Genomic DNA, 22,840 nt, shown 5'->3' on the forward strand with positions numbered 1-22,840 from the left:
TCCCCTGATAGACTCTCCCCAAACCCTCAACAATTTTAAAAATGATTATGAATGGGCAAAGATTATGCTTATGGAGTAAAGAAGTCAGGAAATAGTATGGCTGGAAGACCATAAGACATACTCAGAGGAGAGGTGGCATTGTTTTGAATGTTCTTTCTACCCACTGCAGTATTCTTGGGCTTCCCTTGTGGCTCAGCTGGTAAAGAATCTGCCTGCAATGCAGGAGACCTGGGTTCGATCCCTGGGTTGGGAAGATCCCCCAGAGAAGGGAAAGTCTACCCACTCCAGTATTCTGGCCTGGAGAATTCCATGGACTGTATAGCCTGTGGGGTCACAAAGAGTTGGACATGACTGAGAAACTTTCACTTTCATCCCCTGAAGTTGTTCAGACCCTTCCACCCCTGACCCTGGCTCATGCACGCACTGTTAGAAGCTGGCTCTGGTTCTCACTGAGGGTCTAGAAGAAGAAATTGGTGGGCAGGTGGTATCCACCCAGGAAACGTCTATCTCAGACTGGCCTTGACTGGGCTACCCTGGGTTTCATCTCCAGTTTCCAGACAGAGCTTAGGCATGAGGCCTTCACCCTCCATGTTTGCCTGCTTGGCATCCACTCATCCTACAGCATCAGCCTAGACTTGGCTCCCTCAGAGAAGTCTGCAGGGCTGGGTTGCATGCCTGCCTGTGTGGAGGGACTGGACTAATGCTACCTGCTGTGACCACCCCTCCCAATTTTAGAATAGCTCTAACACAAGAGAAATTTCTATTTTTGCTCACATAAAAGGCCTGGGAGGGGGTTTGTGTGAGAAGGGCACCTCTTTTCCATCCAGGATTCCACTAGGGATTGGTTATTTCCTGTTTTCTTTTCTCCCCACTTCCAGCTGAAAGTGGATATGTCTGGATCCAAACCCAGCTTCTCCCCTTACTAACTGCATGGCTTTGGGCAAGTTACTTCCCCCTGCTTAGCCTCTGACCCCTCATCCACAGGACAGGCTCAGTGCTTTTCACGAGCTACTGCAGAGAGGGTGATGAGGGCAAGTGAAAAAGCTCACACCAAGAGCTGTCCTGGGCACGTGTGTTAGCTGCTGTGCCAGGGGCCAGACCCTGCTCTCACGGTTTGGTCACTAATGAAAAGCTCCTGGGAGTCTCAGACCACATCTGAAGAAGAAGAACACGCACTGGTTCACCTGAGAGGGAGGTTCCTGATCACACCTCAGTGCAACTGCCTTTAATCTCAGTGTGGGTCTTTTCTAGCCTGACTTAACAGTTGTTGGGAGTGGTTTGGTCTGGTTTGTGTTTCACAGGCATGCAGATAAAATTCCAATTCCAAAGAGACATCAAGAACTCTGGCCTCCAAGGAGAAGCAGTCAGGTCATAGGTGACTTCTCTAGTCATCTGTCACTTGGGGCTTAGTTGTTAGGGCTGAGATGAGAGTGAGTGCCCAGATCCACAGGCTGAGCAGGAGAGTTCTGAGTTGACCCAACATGAGTGAAAAATGGGAACAAGGTGGGAATGAATTTGTCAATTCCAAATTCAAAGACAAAATAAATTTTTAACTGAACCTCAAGTAAAATCAAAATGCTTCTCTCCATCTCTCCCCTCTTCCATCTCCTTACATACAAATACAAATGTATTCAGTCAATCCAAGTTGACCTGCAAACTGATATGATTTCACTAGAATAAAAACCAAATGAATACCTTGCTTTCTTTAATCCTTTTGTTTATTATGTTGCAACATTTCAATGACAAAAAGGAGTGAGCTATCTTTAGGGCTCAAAAAAAAAAAAAAAGACCTTGAGATGTTTATGCTAAAAATATAGTCCCTCTACACAAGGATGATGTGGAGATTCCCTAACCTTGAAGTTTGTGCAATATTTAAAGTTACCTAAATAACCTTAAGCAAGACTCTGAGCCTTTATTTCTTCATCTGTGAAATGGGGCCTATCTTACAGGTTGGTCATGGTGAACATCAAAGGAGATAATTAGGAAAGCTTTTTGTAGACCACGGGCTTTCCTGATAGCTCATTTAGTAAAGAATCTGCCTGCAATGCAGGAGACCTCAGTTTGATTCCTGGGTCAGGAAGATCTGCTGGAGAAGGGATAGGCTAACCACTCCAGTATTCTTGGGCTTCCCTTGTGGCTCAACTGGAAATGAATCCGCCTGCAATGAGGGAGACCTGGGTTCGATCCCTGGGTTGGGAAGATCTCTTGGAGAAGAGAAAGGCTACCCACTCCAGTATTTTGGCCTGGAGAATTCTATGGACTGTATAGTCCAAGGGGTCTCAAAGAATTAGACACAACTGAGCAATTTTCACTTTGTAGACTACAAATGCTGTACAAATAGGAGGGCTTCTTAGTATCTTGTCTCAGGAAGCAACCACAGAGGGACCACTTGGGGGTCATGGTATCCATGGGTGCTCCTACTTGGGTGGATGCTCCCAGCAGGATGGCCCTGAAAGAAATCATCGTGATGTTATCAGTACAGTGAATGGAGGATCATTAAGACTGTGTCTTATTTCCTCTCCCAGAAGCTGTGGATTACTTCTCCCACTGCATGATGGGCATTATCCCCTCTAGCAGCAGACTTTGGCAAAAACAAACAAAGAAACAAACAACCAGGGTGGCCTGACCCCTAGAGGATGGTGAATTAGCTAATCTGCCACTCTTTTTAATCTGTTCCATCACCCCATGTGCCTAGAAAGGAAAAGGTGAAACCTGCCCCTGATATGTGATGGGAATGACCCTCCCTAGATAGTTGCGCAACTGACTGCTCTGGCCCTTTGAGCACCTTATTTATTCATGTATTTAATTCATTCAGTAAATATTTACTGAGCATCTAGAATGTGCCAGGCTCTGGGATGGGTCATAAAAACAGAGAGGAGCAGAGACATTGCCCCTGCCCTCATGGAGGTTACAGTTTAATGGAGGAAATAACCAATAATCATAAATGGTAATAATTTAACTTATACAGTATCAAGAGCCACCAAGAAGACCAAGAACTGTAAGAGAGTAGAAAGCATGGAGGCATGACCTAGTCAGGAAGGTTAGAGAAGGTTCTGTGACCCAAGGATGATGGAGCTGTGACTTTATTCATCTGTCCTTGTGCTCTCCCCCATCAAGTAAGTAGTTCTGCATCTCCTTCCTATAAGGGCATTAATATTTTCACTGCCATGGATGGAAAGAATCTGATGAACTCATGCCCTCCAAGGTGTTTGCTGATAAGGTCTAAAGAAGTTGCTTATATTATCTTTAATGCAAAATGTCTTCAGAGTCAAAGGAGTGGACACTGTCAATCAACACTGTTTATTAAGCCTATTGTAGACATTTGCGCTTTCTGGCCGTCCAGCCTTCTTTCACTCTACTGATAACATCACGTTGATTTCCTTCAGGGCTTTGACCTTTCTGCATGGAGGAGACTCTGTGGGACTCTAAGTCAGGGTGACTCCAGGCTGCTATACCCAAGAAGCAGGGACATACAGAGTTGGAAGCTTGTTCAGAGTTAGCTCACTTCTGAAGGTGCTCCCAACGAGATGGCCAAACAGTTCTTGCTGAGTGGACCCTGGAGTTGCCCTGCTGCCCGTCTGTTGCCAAGACTGGGTTCCAGACACCTTATGATTCTGCGAGCAATCTTCTCTGAACTTCCAATAAAGACCCTTTTTGCTCAAGTTAGCCTGAGTTGGTTTCAGTTGCTTGCAGTCAAAAAGCCCTGACAAAAGCTTTGTTGTTATTGTTTAGCTGCAAAGTCGTGTCCAACACTTTTGTGGCCCCAAAGACTATAGCCTCCATGGCCCCTCTGTCCAAGGGATTTCCCAGGTAAGAATATTGGAGTGGTTTCCATTTCTTTCTCCAGCAGATCTTCCTGACCCAGGGATCAAACCCGCGTCTCCTGCATTGGCAGGCAGTTTCTTTACCATTGAGCCACTAGGGAATCCCTACTTACCTACAATTTGTGTAATTGACATTATATAAAGGGTGTGTGTTGTCCCTGCCGCAACCTCTGGGTTAGCCTGGGCTGGTATTCCTTCCTTCCTTTTATTGATAAGAAACCTATAGCTCACAGAAATTAAGCCCAAGTTTGTAGAGTTAGTTAGGATCAGAGTGCAGTTTCTAATTCATTCCTTTTGGCTTTCAGTTTTTTGCTGTTTCCCCAACCCTGACTTCTAAGAGTCAAGATACACAAATTTAGAAGTACATGCATGCCAGGGATGGTGAGAGGTATAGAGAATTATGATATCTTTCCTCCTACAAGGAGACTAGTTGAAAGTAAAAGATGTACACACTAACTCAACATTGTTGTTGTTGTTTAGTCACTAAGTCATGTCTGACTCTTTACCACCCCATGGACTGCAGCACACCAGCCTTCCCCGTCCTTCACTATCTCTCGGAGTTTACTCAAACTCATGTCCATTGAGTCAGTGATGTCATTCAACTATGTCATTCTCTGCCGCTCCCTTCTCCTCCTGCCCTCGATCTTTCCAAACATCAGGGTCTTTTCCAATAAGTTGGCTCTTTGCATCAGGTAGATTCAACATAAATGCCTATATAGGCGAGGGGTCAGGTCACTGGCATAGGTAATATGTGCTTTGGGCATTCTGAAGAGAGTGAGAAATGGGGAGGCGAGAAGAGGCTTTACCAGGAATATGGGACTTCCACTGAGCCTTCAAAGATGCGTAGAATTTAGAAAAGTACCAAGAGAGAGGACATTCTAAAAAGGACCGGAGTAGGTGGAGAGGAAAGGATGCAAGGCATGTACAAGGACAGATGCATGAAGGCCATTCTGCTCGGTGTGGAGGATTGACTAAGGCACTGGATGAGGTTGATGGTGATGCTGTTGGCGACAGTAGCTTGTTGCCAGTGATTTCATAACACAGATCAAAGATATCCTGTTTCAAGGTGTAGCTGAGGCTCCTAGTCATTCCCCTTAATCTATTCTTTCCTAAAGCAATATCTTCCATTTTTAGCTGGTACAAGTTAACGTGGAATAAAGTCTACATTTCTCAAACTCCAGTGCAGCTAAGTGTGTTCATTTGAATAAATCTTGACCAATGAGATAAGCAGAAGTATCACATGACACCTTTGAGGTAACTTCCTTAAAAGACAGCTGGTGTGTGCCCTTCCCCTCTTCTTTTGTGTCACTTTCTTCTTCCTGGCCAGGGATGTAATGTGACGGCTGGAACCGAAGCAACCATCTTGAGGTCGTGAGGTGAATTTGGAGGCGACACATGGTAACACAATAAGGTAGAAGGAACCTGAATTCCTGAGGACATGAGAGCCATGCTGCCATTTTAACCTTGAACGATCTATGCCCTAATGCATATATGAGAGAAAAATAAACTTCTTTCTTTAAGTTACTGTTGTTCTGTATTTCCTTGACTCATAGTTCAATCTAGTCCTAACCCAGTTAAGAAGCAATCTAGGCCTGGTTTGTTCCTCTCCTGTGGATAAAAAGTGAAATGTTCAGACTCCCCAGGTAATGAGGGTCAACTGAGGCAAGGCAGACAGAGGGTAGAAGGATCATTTTGTGATTTTGGAAAATACAGATGATCTAAAAAGCACCAACTTTGGAGCTGGGTCCTCTTGTGGACATCAATGTGGTTTATCTATGTAATCACTTTTATCACAAATTTCTCTACCTTCTTAAATGAATTTACCTGGGCATCTACATGTAGCATTTAGATGTAGATTTACATGGTACGTTTAGAACTCAGGGCATTTACCTGGGTGCTACAGTGTGGAACTTGTGCAGATTACTTGGCCTCCTGAAGGAGAATGAACAGGCAGCGCTATACACTGTTTCCTCCATACCCCAGTTTTGGCCACCAGTGCAGCTGTAAAAGTCATTTATATATATATTATGTATATTACATATTATATATTCATATTCATTTTCAATTTTTTCACATATATATTATTTACATATGTAACATTATTTATATACACATATGTATGTACATTGTATATATACACACATACATATTGTTGTTCAGTCACTAAACCATATCTGACTGAGACCCCATGGACTGTAGCACACTAGACTCCTCTGTCCTCTACTATCTCCCAGAGTTTGCTCAAGTTCATGTTCATTGAGTTGGTGATGCTATCTAATCATCTCATCCTCTGCCACCCCCTTCTCCTTTTGCCTTAAATCTTTCCCAGCATCAGGGTCTTTTCCAGTGAGTTGGATCTTCCCATCAGGTGGCCAAAGTACTAGAGCTTCAGCTTCAGCATTGTCCTTCCAATGAATATTCAGGGTTGATTTTCTTTAGGAGTGACTGATTTGATCTCCTTGCAGTCCAACAGACTCTCAAAAGTCTTCTCCAGCACCACAGTTCAAAAGCATCAATTCTTTGGTGCTCAGCTTTCTTTATGATCCAACTCTCACATCTGTACATGGCTACTGGAGAAACCATAACTTTGACTATATGGATCTTTGTCTGCAAAGTGATGTTTTTGCTTTTTAATCCACTGTCTAGGTTTGTCACAGCTTTCCTTCCACGAAGCAGTGAATGTTAGTCACTCAGTCGTGCCCGACTCTTTGCGACCCCATAGACTGCAGGCTACCACGATCCTCTGTCCATGGGATTTTCCTGGCAAGGATTCTGGGGTGGTTTGCCATTTCCTTCTCCAGGGGATCTTCTTGACCCAGGGATTGAACCCGGGTCTCCTGCACTGCAGGCAGATTATTTACTGACTGAGCTGCCAGTAAAGTCTAATTTCATGGCTGTAGTCACCAGTGGCAGTGATTTTGGAGCCCAAGAAAAGAAAATCCATCACAGCTTCCACTTTTTGCATATAGATACATATTTATGAGGAGGTTTGACCAGAAGTCACACTCCCAGCTGATCAGATATTTTCTCAATCCTAGCCCTAAGCTATAATTTGGACAAATCCTGAGAATGGTTTTATGTCTGTGTTGGGGATCTAGGAGACGTGAGAGCTGAAGAAAACCAAAATGCTCTTTTCATTTCCTGTGATACACAGAAAGCTTCTTCCAACCATTTTCTATAATCTCAAGAAGAAAGCAGAAAGCAACAGGCTAAGCTATTACTCTAAGGAAGTCTGCTCCTACTCTGAAGTAGGAGAAAGGGCATGAAGACATCTAAGGCACCAGGTGTGCCCCATTAGACCCTTGAACAGACAGGCCTGGGTGGGGGCCTCCTATTGGGTGAGGAGGGATCAAGTCATCTGGGAGGCCAAGTGGAGCTGAGTGATCACATATCATACATCATGCCAGTAACCCACTAGGTACTGATTTAGAGAGGAAACTTCATTCCCCTTGTCTCATGCTTCTGTAGAGAAACATGTTTCCCCTAGAGAAACACCCCTGGCCTCTTTTGTCCTCTCTAATTTGCTTATCCTGAAGGAGTGGATAAAGTATCTGATCGATGGTTCGAGGAAAGGAGCTGAGCATGTGTGGACCAGCCCTGCTGAGTTTGTGGGTCTTTGGTGCCTCGGTGGCCTGGACTCAGCACTGGGTGTTCCTGGTTCGTCCGTGTGGAAGGTCCTGGAACAGAAATGCAGTTTAGGGAACAGTTCCATTCAGAGCGATTGTGTTAGGGACCCTGAATGTGGCTATTAATGGATCACCCTTTAGTTAGATTGACCAATAAAGCTGATTTTTAAACAAAAATCTCCATATGGCTGATTGCTTTGTAATATTTGCAAGTTAGTTACAAACTTGGGAAACAAAACCAATGATGTTATTTATCATTCCCCCAAACTCCAACAATTAAATACCCATTAAATCTACCATAAAAAGTTCAGCAATTGCATGGCAAATCTAAATGTTGATAAATTTATTCATTCATCCATTCAACATTTAACTTAAGGCAAACTTTTTCAGAACCATTGCTGTGTCAGTCACTAGTCTGGAATAGTGAGCATGAATTTTAGTTTGAACTCTCAGCTTTATAAGAAGCATATATGTCTTATTTTCTATATGCAACCTATGTCTAGTTTTTGTCCCTTTTTCCTTAGGCTGGATTTCTCTCTCCAACCCCATGGCTATATGATAGTCTTGGGTCTTGGACAAGGTCAGCATAGCTGAAAACTTAAGGTTAAGAAACCCATCTGATGTTGGACGGTATTCTGACGTGTCCAGAACCATGGTCCATGCCATCTTTCCCTTCTTCACAACTGTCATGGTCCCGACCCACCTTGCAGTGGTTTCTCTTGGGTTTTCTGTTAACATTACTAGGACACCTATGTATTCTCCCACCCTTTTCCTTCTCATAATCAAACCAGGGATCCCTTTTTATTGAATAACACTAGAAGAAGCTTTTCTTAATTATGTTTTCAATCAAGATATTCCCCCCCCCCATGTCCTGAATCCTCACTCTTTTTCCTTTGCTTAATCCTCCTGCAATAAAATAAAATACTATTTTAGAGTAACATATTTTCCTGCCTCACTAGGTTCTGGAAATAATTAATCTTTCCCCACAGAGCATAATTCTGGCTGGTGAGGAAAGATTTGTAAATAGATCATTATGATATAATTGGACTTTTAACAAGGGTATGTGCAGCATTCCATAGAGGCAAAGTGAGAAGAGGATTAGGAATGACATCATGGTGGAGGTAATATTTAATCGGGGCCTTGAAAGATGCAGAGAGTGCCAGGAATACAGGGAAGGACAATCCAGAAAGAGGAAATAATTAGTGTAGAACAGAGTGCAGGAGGAAGATGCCTATTGTGGCTGAACAGTGGAGGCAGGGGAAAGGGGTCAGGGAGTGGCTGAGCCAAGGCTGTGAAATTAAATTATGGCTGTGTGGATGGGAAGGACTTCAGATGCCTCCTTAACAGATGGGACTTTATCCACCAGGCATCAGAAAGTATTCAATTCAACAAACCTTTCCTGAACATCGATGGGAAAGAGGCCCTGCTAAGGGATGTCATAAAGATAAGGATACAACTTCCATCCTTATAAAGCTTAAAGGTTAGTAAGGAGGCAAAGCATATTAGTAAATATTTTTAGCGTATTTATTTAAGAAAATATTTGACTATTTAATGACCTATATGAGACATACACAAAACAAAACACAGTGAACAATATAAAACAGAGACCTAAGTATAGATGCCAACAAGTCAAGGCTCCAACACGTCAGCCAGCTGGGTCCTACAACCTGCAACAGGCAGATGTTCAGAACACCTAGGTGATGGATTAACTTTTCACTTTTCATCCACACATTGACTTATGGAGAAACTGAAACAACTTAGACAGATAGGACCTCAGTTCTTTCTTTCTCATTTCACAGAGATAGGGAAACCAGTGTAGAAGGCGCATAAGAGTACTATGAGCCCAGACATGCTTTCTTTGTCTTTCTGCCACTTCTAGCCACATGTTTAACACTCCCGCCACCACCCCCCAAATCACTAAAGGGGGATAAAGATTCCTGATTGCCAGACTGGTGTTAGGAGTAGAAGTGTGAGATCAGTAGCCACATGGAACCTGGGGGCCATTGCTGTAGTGACTCTGGGCAGAGTAATGCCTGGTGTAGGGGGATGGGAAGGGGGAGTGAAAGTGAAGTCACTCAGGCGTGTTCAACTCTTTGTGACCCCATGGACTGTAGCCTGCACCAGGCTGCTCTGTCCATGGGATTTTCCAAGCAAGAGTACTGGAGTGGGTTGCCATTTCCTTTTCCAGGGCATCTTCCCAACCCAGAGATCAAACCCAGGTCTCTCACATTGGAGGCAGACACTTTAGTGTCTGAGCCACTAGGGAAGCCAGGAAGATGGAAAGGGGAAGAAAGGGTCCTAACAGGGGAATGATTTAGTGGCAAAAGTCACAGGAGTTGTTCACGATCAGACAAGGGAAGCAGAGAAATTAAAGACCTTTTGGGCCTGAGTGACTGGAAACATGGTGATGCCTTTTGAAACAAGGAATATCAAGTACATCTTACCACATCCTGTCTTCCCTTATGGTAGAAGATTGCCTTTGATGAATACAGACACAGAACACGGAACTGGGTTCTAACTAGCCTTTGCAGGATGTCAGGCCAGTGTCTGGGAGTCAGCCTGACCAGGGGAGCAGCTCAGAGGGAGTTTTTCTAGGGAGGCTTCCATGCCTGCCATGAAACCAGGGCTGCTGCTGAGAACTCTGGCAGAGTAGGAAGGCAGGGAGGCTCAGAGATAGGGGTCTTTGAGGGGAGCTTCTAAGAGGAATGAAGGTTTCCTCAGGTGCAGGAGGACAGGGAGAGGAGAAAGGATGAATTTGGGATTGACCTTCCTCTAAGGCTTGGAACGTTCCATCAACAACCCCTTCTTTGTCCTCAGATTTTGCCTGACAGCCAGCCTGAGATTTGCTGGGAGATTACCTTTCAGGTGGGGGGTTCCACGTGATGTTATCAGGAGACAGGCAAGAGCCTGTTCTGAGTGATCTTAGGTTAATTACCTTGTTTTGCAAAGGCAGGCAGAGACCATGGCTTGGAGTTAAAAGCAGGGCTTTCTAGCCAAGTGAGCAGTCATATGGGACAGAGAAATGACTTGAACCAAGGCCTCTGCTAACCTGAACATCAGATGGTAAAGTGAGGCTGCAGTATCCACTCAGAACACAATATGAGCCACTTGAGGAATTTAAGATTTTCCATTAGCCATGTTTAAAAGTGGTAAGAAGCAATGGATGATAGATGATATAAATTTTAATTACATATTTTTAATAAGTTGCATATATTCCAAATATTATTTTTCAACATGTCCCACTAACCACATTTCAACTGCTCAATAGTCACATGTGGGTAGTGTCTACTGTATTGAATAGCACACATCTACTCCAGTACTCTTGCCTGGAAAATCCCATGGCCGGAGGAGCCTGGAAGGCTGCAGTTCATGGGATCGCTGAGGGTCAGACACGACTGAGCGACTTGACTTTCACTTTTCACCTTCATGCATTAGAGAAGGAAATGGCAACCCACTCCAGTGCTCTTGCCTCGAGAATCCCAGGGATGGGGGTGCCTGGTGGGCTGCCGTCTATGGGGTCGCACAGAGACAGACATGACTGAAGTGACTTAGCAGCAGCAGCAGACCATTTGGGCCAAAAAATTTTCATACACCAAGTGAGTGACAAAAAGGACACTGCTGTGATTCTAGCCTGAAATATCTGAAAAAGCAGTGTATTGGCATTTACCTGCATGTGCCTGGCAAAGAGCACCACAAGTTGAATTCTCTTTTTTGCATCATCTCTTTCTATTATCTTCTTTGTACCTCCTTTTATCTCATGCCTGCCAGAAAGCAAATGCTAAAATATTGAGGGACTTGGTCACATTTGCATATCATTTTCAAGAGGAATCATAGCTGTTGAATCTGGGTAAATCTGACCACCACCTAGCGTAAGATCTTTTTCACATTTCATTACTGAGGCTAGCTGCCTAGAGTTTTTTTGACTGGATAATTGCTTGCTCCTGGCCCATTTATGTTCTGGGATTAGGACTACATTTGGATGCAGCTGACTGTTCTATGTCCACTGGCCTTGAATGCAATGACCAGTTATTTCCTGCTAGACAGTTTCCAAGATGTAAATTTCATTTAATTCAGATGAAAAGATGGAGTTTCCCTGGTGGCTCAGACTGTAAAGAAGCTGCCTGCAGTATAGGAGACCCAAGGTCAAACCCTGGGTTGGGAAGATCCACTGGAGAAAGGAATGGCTACCCCCTCCAGTATTCTTGCCTGGAGAATTCCATGGACAGAGGAGCCTGGCGAGTCCATGGGGTTGCAAAGAGTTGGACACGACTGTGAGGCTAACACTTTCACTTTCCAAGATGTAAACACTTGGTTTTTGCCCTAGGGAAATGGAGAAAAACAAATTTCATTCAGATGTAAAGCCAGCAGAGATGCCTGATCAGTCTCTGGAAGAGACAGTTTCACTGGGTCAGCTGTTCAACAAACATATCTGGATGCCAAATATATGCCTGGCATTACATTCTGAACCATAGTAGGGTAATGAATCATAGAAGCCCCTGTCCTTGTGCAAGAGAGAAACAGGTACAGGTAATCCTATTAAACCCAAACTTGACAAGTTGTAGCTCCCTAAATGTTATTTGAATCTGAAACCAAGTTCTCTGTTATGTTAAAATCCATGAGTGCTTAGCACCTAGATCTTGATTTCTAATACCATTCTCTAATACAAGGACCTGGAGGTGCTGAGAAAAATGACTGATTCTAGTAGAGCTGAGGCAGGAACTATACAAGATGAGCCTCAACACTTCACACACACACACACACACACACACACATACAGTGATGGGGACACATCAAAGGGACACGGGAGTCCATTATGAGAATTGATGGTGCCCAAAACTAAAAAACAATAAGGAACAAAATTAATAAAGAAGTATACTGGATTATAACCCAAAGTATAAAATAAATATGAATCCATGTTGATGTACAAGAATGATTGAAAAAACAAATAAATGGAGGAGAAGTGATAAATCTTCCATGTGGACAACTTCAGACAATACATGTATATACTCTGCCTTCAAGGAAGGGGGTGTTTAATTTCCCACTCCTCAAGTGTGGGCTGCAGTTAGCAATTTCCTTCCAATCATGACAGTATGAAAAGAAAGAGTAACTGCATGGTGGAGAAGCCACAAACACTACCACACCTGTGACTGAAGTGAACATAACAGTCACACCTCAGATGGATAGTGTATACTTTTGATATGATATGGTAAGAACACCACTTTACGTCCATGGTCTTTACCCCCCAAGGCATAACCCCAGTCAAGTCATGAGAAAAATATCAGACAGATTCATACGAGGAACATTCTGCAAAGTACATAACCAAAATTCTTCAAAACTATCAAGGTGATCATCATAAACAAGGGAAGTCTGAGAAATTGTCAGAGCAAGAGGTGACATGGTGACTACATGTAATATGATACCCTGCATGGGGTTCTGGGACAGAAAAAGTTAATTAGATAAAAACTCTGGAACTCTGAATACATAATGGAGTTGGTAATCATGTGTCCACATTGGATCATTAATCACAACACATGTATTGTGTTAATACAAGATGTCAGTAATAGGGGAAACTGCACTGGTTAAGTGGAAACTCACCAAGCTAGCTTCATAATTTGTCATTTAATCAAGAACTGCTTTAAAACAAAGTTTATTTTTAGACATCGAGAACAGACTTGTGGTTGCCAAGGGGCAGAAGGAGGGAGGATGGATTGAGGGGGATGGATTGAGGATTTGGGATTAGCAGATGCAAGTTACTATATAGAGAATGGATACACAACAAAGCCCTACTGCATAGCACAAGGATCTATTTTCAATATCGTATAATAAACCATACTGGGAAATAATATGAAAAATAATATATATTTGTATAACTGAAGCACTTTGTTGTACAGAGAAACAACATTGTAAATCAACTATAATTCAATAAAATACATTTTAAAAATTAAGTTTATTTTTGAAAAATTCACTGGTCTATCTTGCACTTTGAGTAGATTATTCTAATCCATGGTTGGTTTTGTAATCACGGCTCCGCTTATTGTTTATTGGTCTTTTGAAATCTAGTGATTCTATGAGCTAGACAACTCTTCCCAACGTTGACACATTTCAGTACACCATATTCAACATCACATTTGTCAGTATCACCACTGATCTCATGAGAAAAGTCTTCCAGGACTGGGCAGCCGTCAATCTCCAAAGCACTGGTGTTTAAGAGTCTAATTTTCTTTCGAGTTCTCAAATTCTGTCATTGGCAACAAAGACTGTCAGATTTTCCCCCTTGAATCGACAAATTCACTTTGCTTATTTTTGAGAAAATGTCTAACAAATCACAATCATAGTTTGTCCAGTCATTTTTTCCATGAAGATGGTATTTTCCAGGAAGAACGACTAGTTTAGCTCACAACTTGCACAATCAAATAAGAGCTTTGTGTGGACAAACACCCTTCAGGAAGCAGCTGAAGTGTTTGTGCATCCCACAGCATCACATCAAATCTTAAAACTATGTGTGCTCAGAGGATGACATTTAAGAAAATTAACCCTTTTTACTGACTTCTCTGTTACATTCTTAAACTTAAGTGACTTTTTCAAAATTGGGAGCATGTGGAAGTGAAGACTCTGATAACTGCTTGTATAGTGTGGGGCAGCTGACTTACTCCAGTTTAAGGCTTCAGCGGTGTTAACAGCTTTAACAGCACTGAGCAGCTCTGAGCAGACGGAGGATATGAGAGGCTATGTTTCACACCAGATCCCTCTGGCGGCAGTGGGGAGGATGGATTGGAAGGGAAGAGAAACAAGACCTGGTTGCTCCCAACAACTGCTCTGGGCTTGCCAAAACTCTGACCGGGTTGGACCCCCCAAGCCAGGGTGGTGCCTGCACGTCGATGCTTCTCCCGAGGGGACATGGGTCCACAAAGACAGGCTGTGGGGTCTTGCCCCCTGAGTTTCTGGCCCCCTTTCCCTCAGCGGCGCCCTCCAGGGCCTTGGTGTGTCCTGCGCTGCAGCAGGAGGCTCTGCCAGCCTTCCCGGGACCCTTCCCCAGACCCAGCTTTGAAGCTCCACCCCTGCACCCATGATAACAGTGGTGTTTGTCCCATTGTGGTTCTAGTGGTAAAGAACCTGCCTGCCAATGCAGGAGACATAAGAGACACAGGTTCAGTCCCTGGGTCGGGAAGATCCCCTGGAGGAGGGCATGGCAACCTACTCCAGTGTTCTTGCCTGGAGAGTCCCATGGACAGAGCAGCCTGGAGCTTACAGTCCATGGGGTTGCAAGGGGTTGGACTCGACTGAGCAGCTACCACGTTCACTTTTTCCCTGGGGGCCTACTGATCTGTAAGAGCCCACCCTGCTGAGTCTGACTGACTGAAGCAATATGTCACGCATGCCATGCAAGCAGGGAGGGCTGCTCTTTCACTCTGTGTGCCCTGGAGCCAGAGTGGTCTTTTGAGGCGAACCAAACCTCATGGCTATGCCTTTGAGCATCCACAGCCGCGTTTTCTCTCCCTTCGCTGTGCCCTCCAGGTTCTCGTGCCCAGACCCCCACTTCTGCCAGGCTCTGCACTCTGTCCTGCTGCCGGTCTTGCATGGGTTATTTGCCTTACCACATCCCTGTGCCTTCGCCACCACCCCCATGCACCTGGCTCCCTTACTCATTCCTCAGGTTTCAAATCAGATAGTACATCCCCAAGAGGTTCACTGAACCCCCTCCCTGTATGTCCAGGCCTCTGTCCTTCTTCAGGCTCTCAGAGCCCCCACTGGAGTATGTCAGGAGCAACAGAGAATGGGATCTGATCTTCCCTTCACTCTTATATGTCTGGCTCCTAGTTGGTGTCAGAATAGATAATGGGATCTGATCTTCCCTTCACTTTTATATGTCTGGCTCCTAGCTGGTGTCAGGACTTATAGGGATTGTGTGTGCTGCGCTCAGCTGTTTCAGTCCTACTCTTTGCGACCCCATGGACTGTAGCCTGCCAGGCTCCTTCCTCTGTCCATGGGATTCTTCAGGCAGGAATACTGGAGTGGATTGCCATGCCCTCCTCCAGGTCGGGGATCTTTCCAACCCAGGGATCAAATTCACATCTCCTACATTGGCAGGCGGATTCTTTACTGCTGAACTGCTGGGGGAACTCTTACAGTGGTTAATATTTGCCAAAATGAGAGGGTTTGGCCTGTTTCTGGTCTGGTTCTGCCTTGGCTTCATAAGAACTCAGAGCCTGACACCCTGTGGTCTCAGATCAGAAACAGATTTCTGTTCTCAGTGGGCTTAAGAGCAGAGGGGAGTGGGTGATGGAGTCAGAGACCCTGAGCTCACAAGACTAGCTCTGGACCTGACTATCCTGTGACCTTGTGGGACTCCCTGTGTCTCAGTAGAATGGGGCTAATGCCAGTTTCTGCACCTAAGGGGGTTGCAAGATTGTAAGGACAGCAAATATATAAAACGCTGGGCATATAATGACCAGGGAGGAAAATGTGGCTCTTATGATCTGATTCGTCTTTCTATTATTATCCATCCCTGCTGTCTCTCTTTGACCCTTCAGTCTGGTCAGGGCTGACTTACCCTTTACGTGGCTCTACATCCCACCTTCCTGGGGACTATATCTGATGTGAGTCCCATAGATCCTAGAAGCCTCTGAGCCCTGTCCCAGCTCCTGGCCCTTTGGGTCTGAAGTACGTGTGTTGACCCAGCACGGGTGCTACCTGGTAGCGGGGAGGGGCGGCAGGGCTAGTGTTCCATCAGTGTCTCTGCCTAGGAGCTGGCCTCAGGCAGACCTCCTAAGGGCACGTGGGCTCCTCCGGCTGCTGTGGCCCTGGGAGAGCTGCCCCAATTCTTCTGGCATGGCCTCTGCTGTATGGATGGAAGGGCTGCCTTCCTGTCCCTGTGTGTCTAGTGGCCCACCTGCCTGCTACTGTGGCTAAGCTCAGGTGGAATGACATTCCTAAACCTCCAGCCTTTCAGACTGGGGAGAGGGGGGTGTTGCTGGGGAGGGTCAGTGAGTGGCACAGGGGAAGGCCTTTCTCCTAAGGTGAACAGTGGGTTTGGATTGCAGTCCTCCCCCAGCCCCCAGGGACGTCTCAATTTCTTGACCTGAGCCCAATCATGACCTGACTCTGCCCCCGGGGGAAGTGGGTATCTTTGCTCCATCACAGTCTTCATTCATGCTCATTCAGCGATACAGGACGTGCCTGCTCCCGTGAGGCAGGTGAAGCTTATTGTCAACACCCTTTCTGCATCCTTATCTTTGATTGCAGGAGAAAGATTCTGTCTGCCATTCAAGGGGTGCAGAGAGCAGTCAGTAGGAGGGGAGGGGTTTATAGTCCTAGAGGCCTCTGGCGGCAAATGATCCAGAAACATGTTTACAGGGAGGTCTAAGACCTTGGGGCCGAAGCATTCAGGGGACCAAGGAATATTTGCATAAAGCTTCAGGAGGTGATCGGCCACTTTCTAAGCACAGCTGCCCCTGATGGGGCTGGGGAAAAAGAATTCCCACTGATTAATTGATTTGCCTAAGATTCTAATGTTTAGAGCCTGGACTTAGTCCTAGGCTTTCATCTCCACAGACTAGATTTGAGATTTAAGGCTCTAAACATGCAAACACCTGGAATATAATCCGTACTCTGTCTTTCCTCCCTTCCTTGCTTTTCTCCCTTCCATCAAGTATTTAATGAGTATATGCTAAGTGCCAGGCACTATAGGTGCTGAGAATATAATGAGGAAAAAACCCACCATCCTTTTCATGGAGTTTACTTTGACAGAAGTTCTCAGTGGCCTGGAGAATCCCATGGACAGAGGAGCCTGGCAGGCTACAGGAGTCAGACACGACTGAGCGCTGTCTTTGTTTCTTCTCAGTGGAGGGAGGGAGCCCCTGAGCATTCCATTTGGAAAAGTAAAAGTACTTTCCAACAAAATTTTACATTTGCATTTCACAATTTACATTTACCTTATTCAGAATGCTAAATTATTTATTTTATTTTATTTTTTTAGTTTACAATATTGCATTCGTTCTGCCATACATCAACATGAATCCACCACAGGTATACACGGGCTCCCCACCCTGAACCCTCTTCCCCCCTCACTCCCCGTATTTTTAAATTATCGAATAGTGAAAAGTTTTTTTGTTGTGATTTTCATTTGCATTTCTCTGATTATTAATGTGCTGAGGCATAATTGTCACAGGTGTACCAGCCATTCCTGTTTCATCTGTGAAGTGCCTAGGTTGAGTTTTTGGTCCTTTCTTAAAATTGTTTTGCACTGATATGTAGAGTGCTGTTAGCAGTCTGGATAAAGTCCTTTGTTTCTATATGTTGCAAAATATTCTTCCAGTTTTGTGGTTTTCTTCTCACTCTCAATTCTGTAGATGAAAAGAAAGCGTTAATTATTTTACCACTTTATTGAGGTATGACTGAAGACCAAAAACCACACATATTTAATGTATACAATTTTGATACACCACCATAGCATCGTGAGAATCAAAGTAGTAAACGTATCTATCACCTCCAAAAGTTTCTTTATGCACCTGTGTGTGTGTGTGTGTGTATTGTAAGAACAGTCAACATGAGATTCATCATCTTAAAATGCTTTTTGGTGCACTGCACTGTATTGTTAGCTAGAGGTGGTACATTGTTGAACTTGCTCATCTTGTATAACTTTAGCTCTATATCCACTCAACAACTCCTTAATCTCCACAGCCCCTCCCCTGATATCCACCTTTCTGTTTTCTACCTCTAACTTTTGACTATTTTGGATAACTCATATATAAGTGGTGGAGAAGGCAATGGCACCCCACTCCAGTACTCCTGCCTGGAAAATCCCATGGATGGAGGAGCCTGGTAGGCTGCAGTCCATAGGGTCGCTAAGAGTCGGACACGACTGAGCGACTTTACTTTCACTTTTCACTTTCATGCATTGGAGAAGGAAATGGCAACCCACTCCAGTGTTCTTGCCTGGAGTAATCCCAGGGACGGGGGAGCCTGGTGGGCCGCCATCTATGGGGTCGCACAGAGTCGGACACGACTGAAGTGACTTAGCAGCAGCAGCAGCATATATAAGTGGAGTCACGTAGTCTTTGTCCTTCTGTGACTGGCTTATTTTACTGAGCATAATATCCTCCAGATTTATCCACATTGTTACAGACTGCAGCCTTTCCTCAGTTTTCAAGGCTGAATAATATTTTGTGTATTGATTTGGCTGCATCGGATCTCACCCGTGACACGCAGGGTCTTTTGTTGCAGCACAGAGACTCTCCAGCTGTGGCGTGTGTGTTTAGTGACTCCGAGGAACGTGGGATCTTTGTTCCCTGACCGGGGGTTGAACCTGAGTGACCTGCACTAGAGGTGGATTCCTAACCACTGGCCCACCAGGGGAGTCCCAAGACTGAATGATATTCCACGGTATACATATATCACATTTTCTTTATTTGTTGGTGGACATTTGCACTGTTTCCGTATTTTGGCAATTGTGAATAATGCTTCAATGACCATGGGAATGCAGGTGTTTCTTGAAGATCCCAATTTTAATTCTTTTGGATATCTACTCAGAAGTGGAACTGCTGAGTCATATGGGTAATTCTATTTTTAAGTTTTTGAGGAATTTCAAAATTGTTCTCCATAGTGGCTGTGCCATTCTACATTTGCACCAAGAGTCTGGGAGAAATTGAATCAGAACTCAAGATGGCTCTCCTGAGGTTTCCCTTGAGTTCTGTTAACATAATTTCTTTTTATTTGTAAATGTGTTCTTTCTCAGGCTTTCCTGTCAGCTCAGCAGTAGAGAATCCACCTGTAATATAGGAACCACAGGAGACGTGGGTTTGATCCCTCAGGGTATGGCAATCCTCTCCGATATTCTTGCCTGGAGAATCCTATGGACAGAGGAGCCTGGTGGGCTTCAGTCCATAAGGTTGCAAAGAGTCGGACACTATTAAAGTGACTTTACATGTATGTATGCATGTTCACCCTCCTCCCAGACACTATCCCTTGTCAAAATGCTGGCCTTGTCTCACTTTTCAGAGTATAGCCATCCTTATAAAATACCAGCCACATTTTAGTTTCTCAGACTTCCAGTGGTGGACAAGTCTCTCACATTGCTTTTGTTCATAAAGGGCACCAAATGGAAAATGTTGATATGCTTTTAAAAATTTGAGGTATTCTTGACATAGAACATTAAATGAGTTTCAGGGGTACAACATAATGATTCAGTATTTGTAGATGGTGCAGAATGGTCACCACAGTAAGTCTAGCTAACCTCCCGGACCACCACTGGACCACCAGGCGACTATACGAACTATAATCACCACATATAGTTACAACTGTTTTTCTTGAGATGAAGACTTTTAAGATCTACTCTCTTAGCAACTTTCAAATATGCAATGTAGTATTATTAACTATAGTCAACATGCTGTACGTCACATCCCTCTACCTTAATGATTTTATAACTAGAAGTCTGTACCTTTGGACAGCCTTCACACATTTCTCCCACCCCTGCTCCCCACTTTTGACAACCACCAGTATGTTCTCTATCTATGAGCTTGGTTTGTGGTTGTGTTTATTGCTTAATTCCACATATTAGTGAGATCATATGTTTTTCTCCTTCTGACTTATTTCACTTAGCATAATGCCCTCCAGGTCCATCCGTGTTGTCACACATGTCATGCAAGTTTTTATGGGATGTGACAAAGGGAGAGTTAATTTCAAGCGAGAGGATGGTATTTCAACTGCGTCTTCAATGATGACTCTCAATAAGCAAAGATTAGCTAGTGCATTTTAAATAGAGGGACAAACTCCTTGAGCAAAGGCAGGGAGAACTATGAATTTGAGGTGAGAAGAAGGTTGAAGGCTGAGCATCGTTCTGGTGATGCAGTGAGAGGAGCGTGGGGTCTACAGTCAGACTGATAATGATGTTGTCAGGTGCAGTGAATGTAGGCCTCGGCTCTTCACTGAAATGGAAATAGCAATACTTCATTTATAGTATTGTTGTGGGTATTTAGGGAAGTTCACATAGCAAGCAAGGCACTTAAAAAGCACAAACACCGTCTACAGTGTAAACTCTATTCTTAAAAAAGGAGGAAACAAAGATCCAGAGAGGTTGTAACTTGGTGCTGCTGCTGCTAAGTCGCTTCAGTAGTGTCCGACTCTGTGAGACCCCATAGACGGCAGCCCACCAGGCTCCCCCGTCCCTGGGATTCTCCAGGCAAGAACACTGGAGTGGGTTGCCATTTCCTTCTCCAATGCATGAAAGTGAAAAGTGAAAGGGAAGTCACTCAGTCGTGTCCAACTCTTAGCGACCCCATGGACTGCAGCCCACCAGGCTCCTCCGCCCATGGGGTTTTCCAGGCAAGAGCACTGGAGCGGGTGTAACTTGCTGAAACCACATAACTGGCTGGAGGCAAGACTTCTTTTCACTATATTTTTACTGTTAACTCACAACCCCTCACACAGTTTCCTTCTTCAGAAAAGTCGTGCGCTCTTTTATTAACTCACATGGTGACCATCTACACATATAACTGCTCAAAGAGTTGTTGACAAATAGATGGTTAATTGCCTGGATGTTTGGTCCAGCCACCTGTATTACAGGCAGGACTTTGGGGTTTTTCTTAACTGTCTCCTCTTTACACCTGTTGTAAATTCCTTTTAACTAAGAGAAACTGGACTGGATTCTTGTATGCAATGTTAGCATTAAATGGAATAATGACTTTTCTTAGAGAAACTATAGAATATCCAGAAAAGTGTGCTTGGAAGCATGACATGAGCTCCATGTTTGGAAGGTACGTGAGAGTAGGGGATCTCATTTTGGCAGGAAAGCAGCAGAAGGAGCTGGAATCAGATTGCAAGCACTTGCATCAGTTTCCTGTTGCTTCTGTAACACCTGATCACAGGGACTTCCCTGGTGGTCCAGTGATTAAGAATTGCCTTGCAATGCAGGAGACACAGGTTCGATCCCTGGTCAGGGAACTAAGATCCCACAGGCTGCAGGGCAAATGAACCCATGTGCCACAACTAGAGAACCTGTGTGCCCCAATGAAAGATCCCACGATGCCGGGAGCCGGCCTATTGCATATTGAGTGCATATTGCATATTGAGTGCAGCACCTTCACAGCATGATCTTTCAGGGTCTGGAATAGCTCAACTGAAAGTCTATCACTGCCAGAAGCCAGCGTGAGGAACTCCACCCGTGGCAAAGGTCATGAGGAAGGAAGCTCGGCATACGCAAAGGCGGGATTGAGCCTCAGGAGTTCCCCTGGAAATTCTCGAGCATCTACCTCCCAAACCAGAGTCTGCCTACTTTCTGCTTTGTGCTTTCACCTACACCTCTGACTTTATGGGGGGCTGTCCCCCACTACCTCTCTCTGAAAAAGAGTTAGCTTACAGCTCCAGTTAATAATTCCTGGGTGTGACAGTGTTTCAACCTACAAACTCCTTTGGAAGTCCTCTAGCCTGCCTGAATAGGTTTTTCCGGCCACAGGTGATTGCTCAGAGCCTCCCAACTGTGAGAGGCATGAGATGTTCTAAACTGTCTAAGATTCCTTTGAGCAGTTAAAAGATTGATTAGAAATTGTATTGGTGAAGGGATTTTCACTTGTTGGGCCAATGTTTGCTGCTAAGTTTCCATATCCCTTACCTGCTGTGTCCCTGGCAGTGTATTGATTAATATAATTGGTGTAAGTAGTAGCTTTAATGTTTGTAACCTGGGACCCTTGAGTTAATTCTTTTTCTTGTTATAGCCCACCACACCTTTGCGCTGTAGGAATGCAACTTTATCTAATGCTTTTGGAGGCTGGTTCCTGACCAATCACCTTTAGAGAAAAATAAGTTTTCTGAAGAAAGGGTCTTAAAATGTTAACAGGCCTCCGGGCCAGAAGATGATGCAAATCACCTAAGCTTTTGCATATGATAAGTTTGCAGGAAGAAAGCCTGGCTTACTGCATGACTCTACCCCTTCCCCCATTATCCTCTGTGCATAACTTAAGGTATAAAAACTACTTTGGAGGTGGATGAAACTGGAGCCTATTATACAGAGTGAAGTAAGCCAGAAGGAAAAACATAAATACAGTATACTAACACATATATATGGAATTTAGAAAGATGGTAACAATAACCCTGTGTACGAGACAGCAAAAGAGACACTGATGTATAGAACAGTCTTATGGACTCTGTGGGAGAGGGAGAGGGTGGGAAGATTTGGGAGAATGGCAATGAAACATGTAAAATATCATGTAAGAAACGAGATGCCAGTCCAGGTTCGATGCACGATACTGGATGCTTGGGGCTAGTGCACTGGGAAGACCCAGAGGGATGGTATGGGGAGGGAGGAGAGAGGAGGGTTCAGGATGGGGAACACATGTATACCTGTGGTGTATTCATTTTGATATTTGGCAAAACTAATACAATTATGTAAAGTTTAAA

The sequence above is a fragment of the Bos javanicus genome, chromosome 3, assembly GCF_032452875.1.
Source record: "Bos javanicus breed banteng chromosome 3, ARS-OSU_banteng_1.0, whole genome shotgun sequence".
Lineage (NCBI taxonomy): Eukaryota > Metazoa > Chordata > Mammalia > Artiodactyla > Bovidae > Bos > Bos javanicus.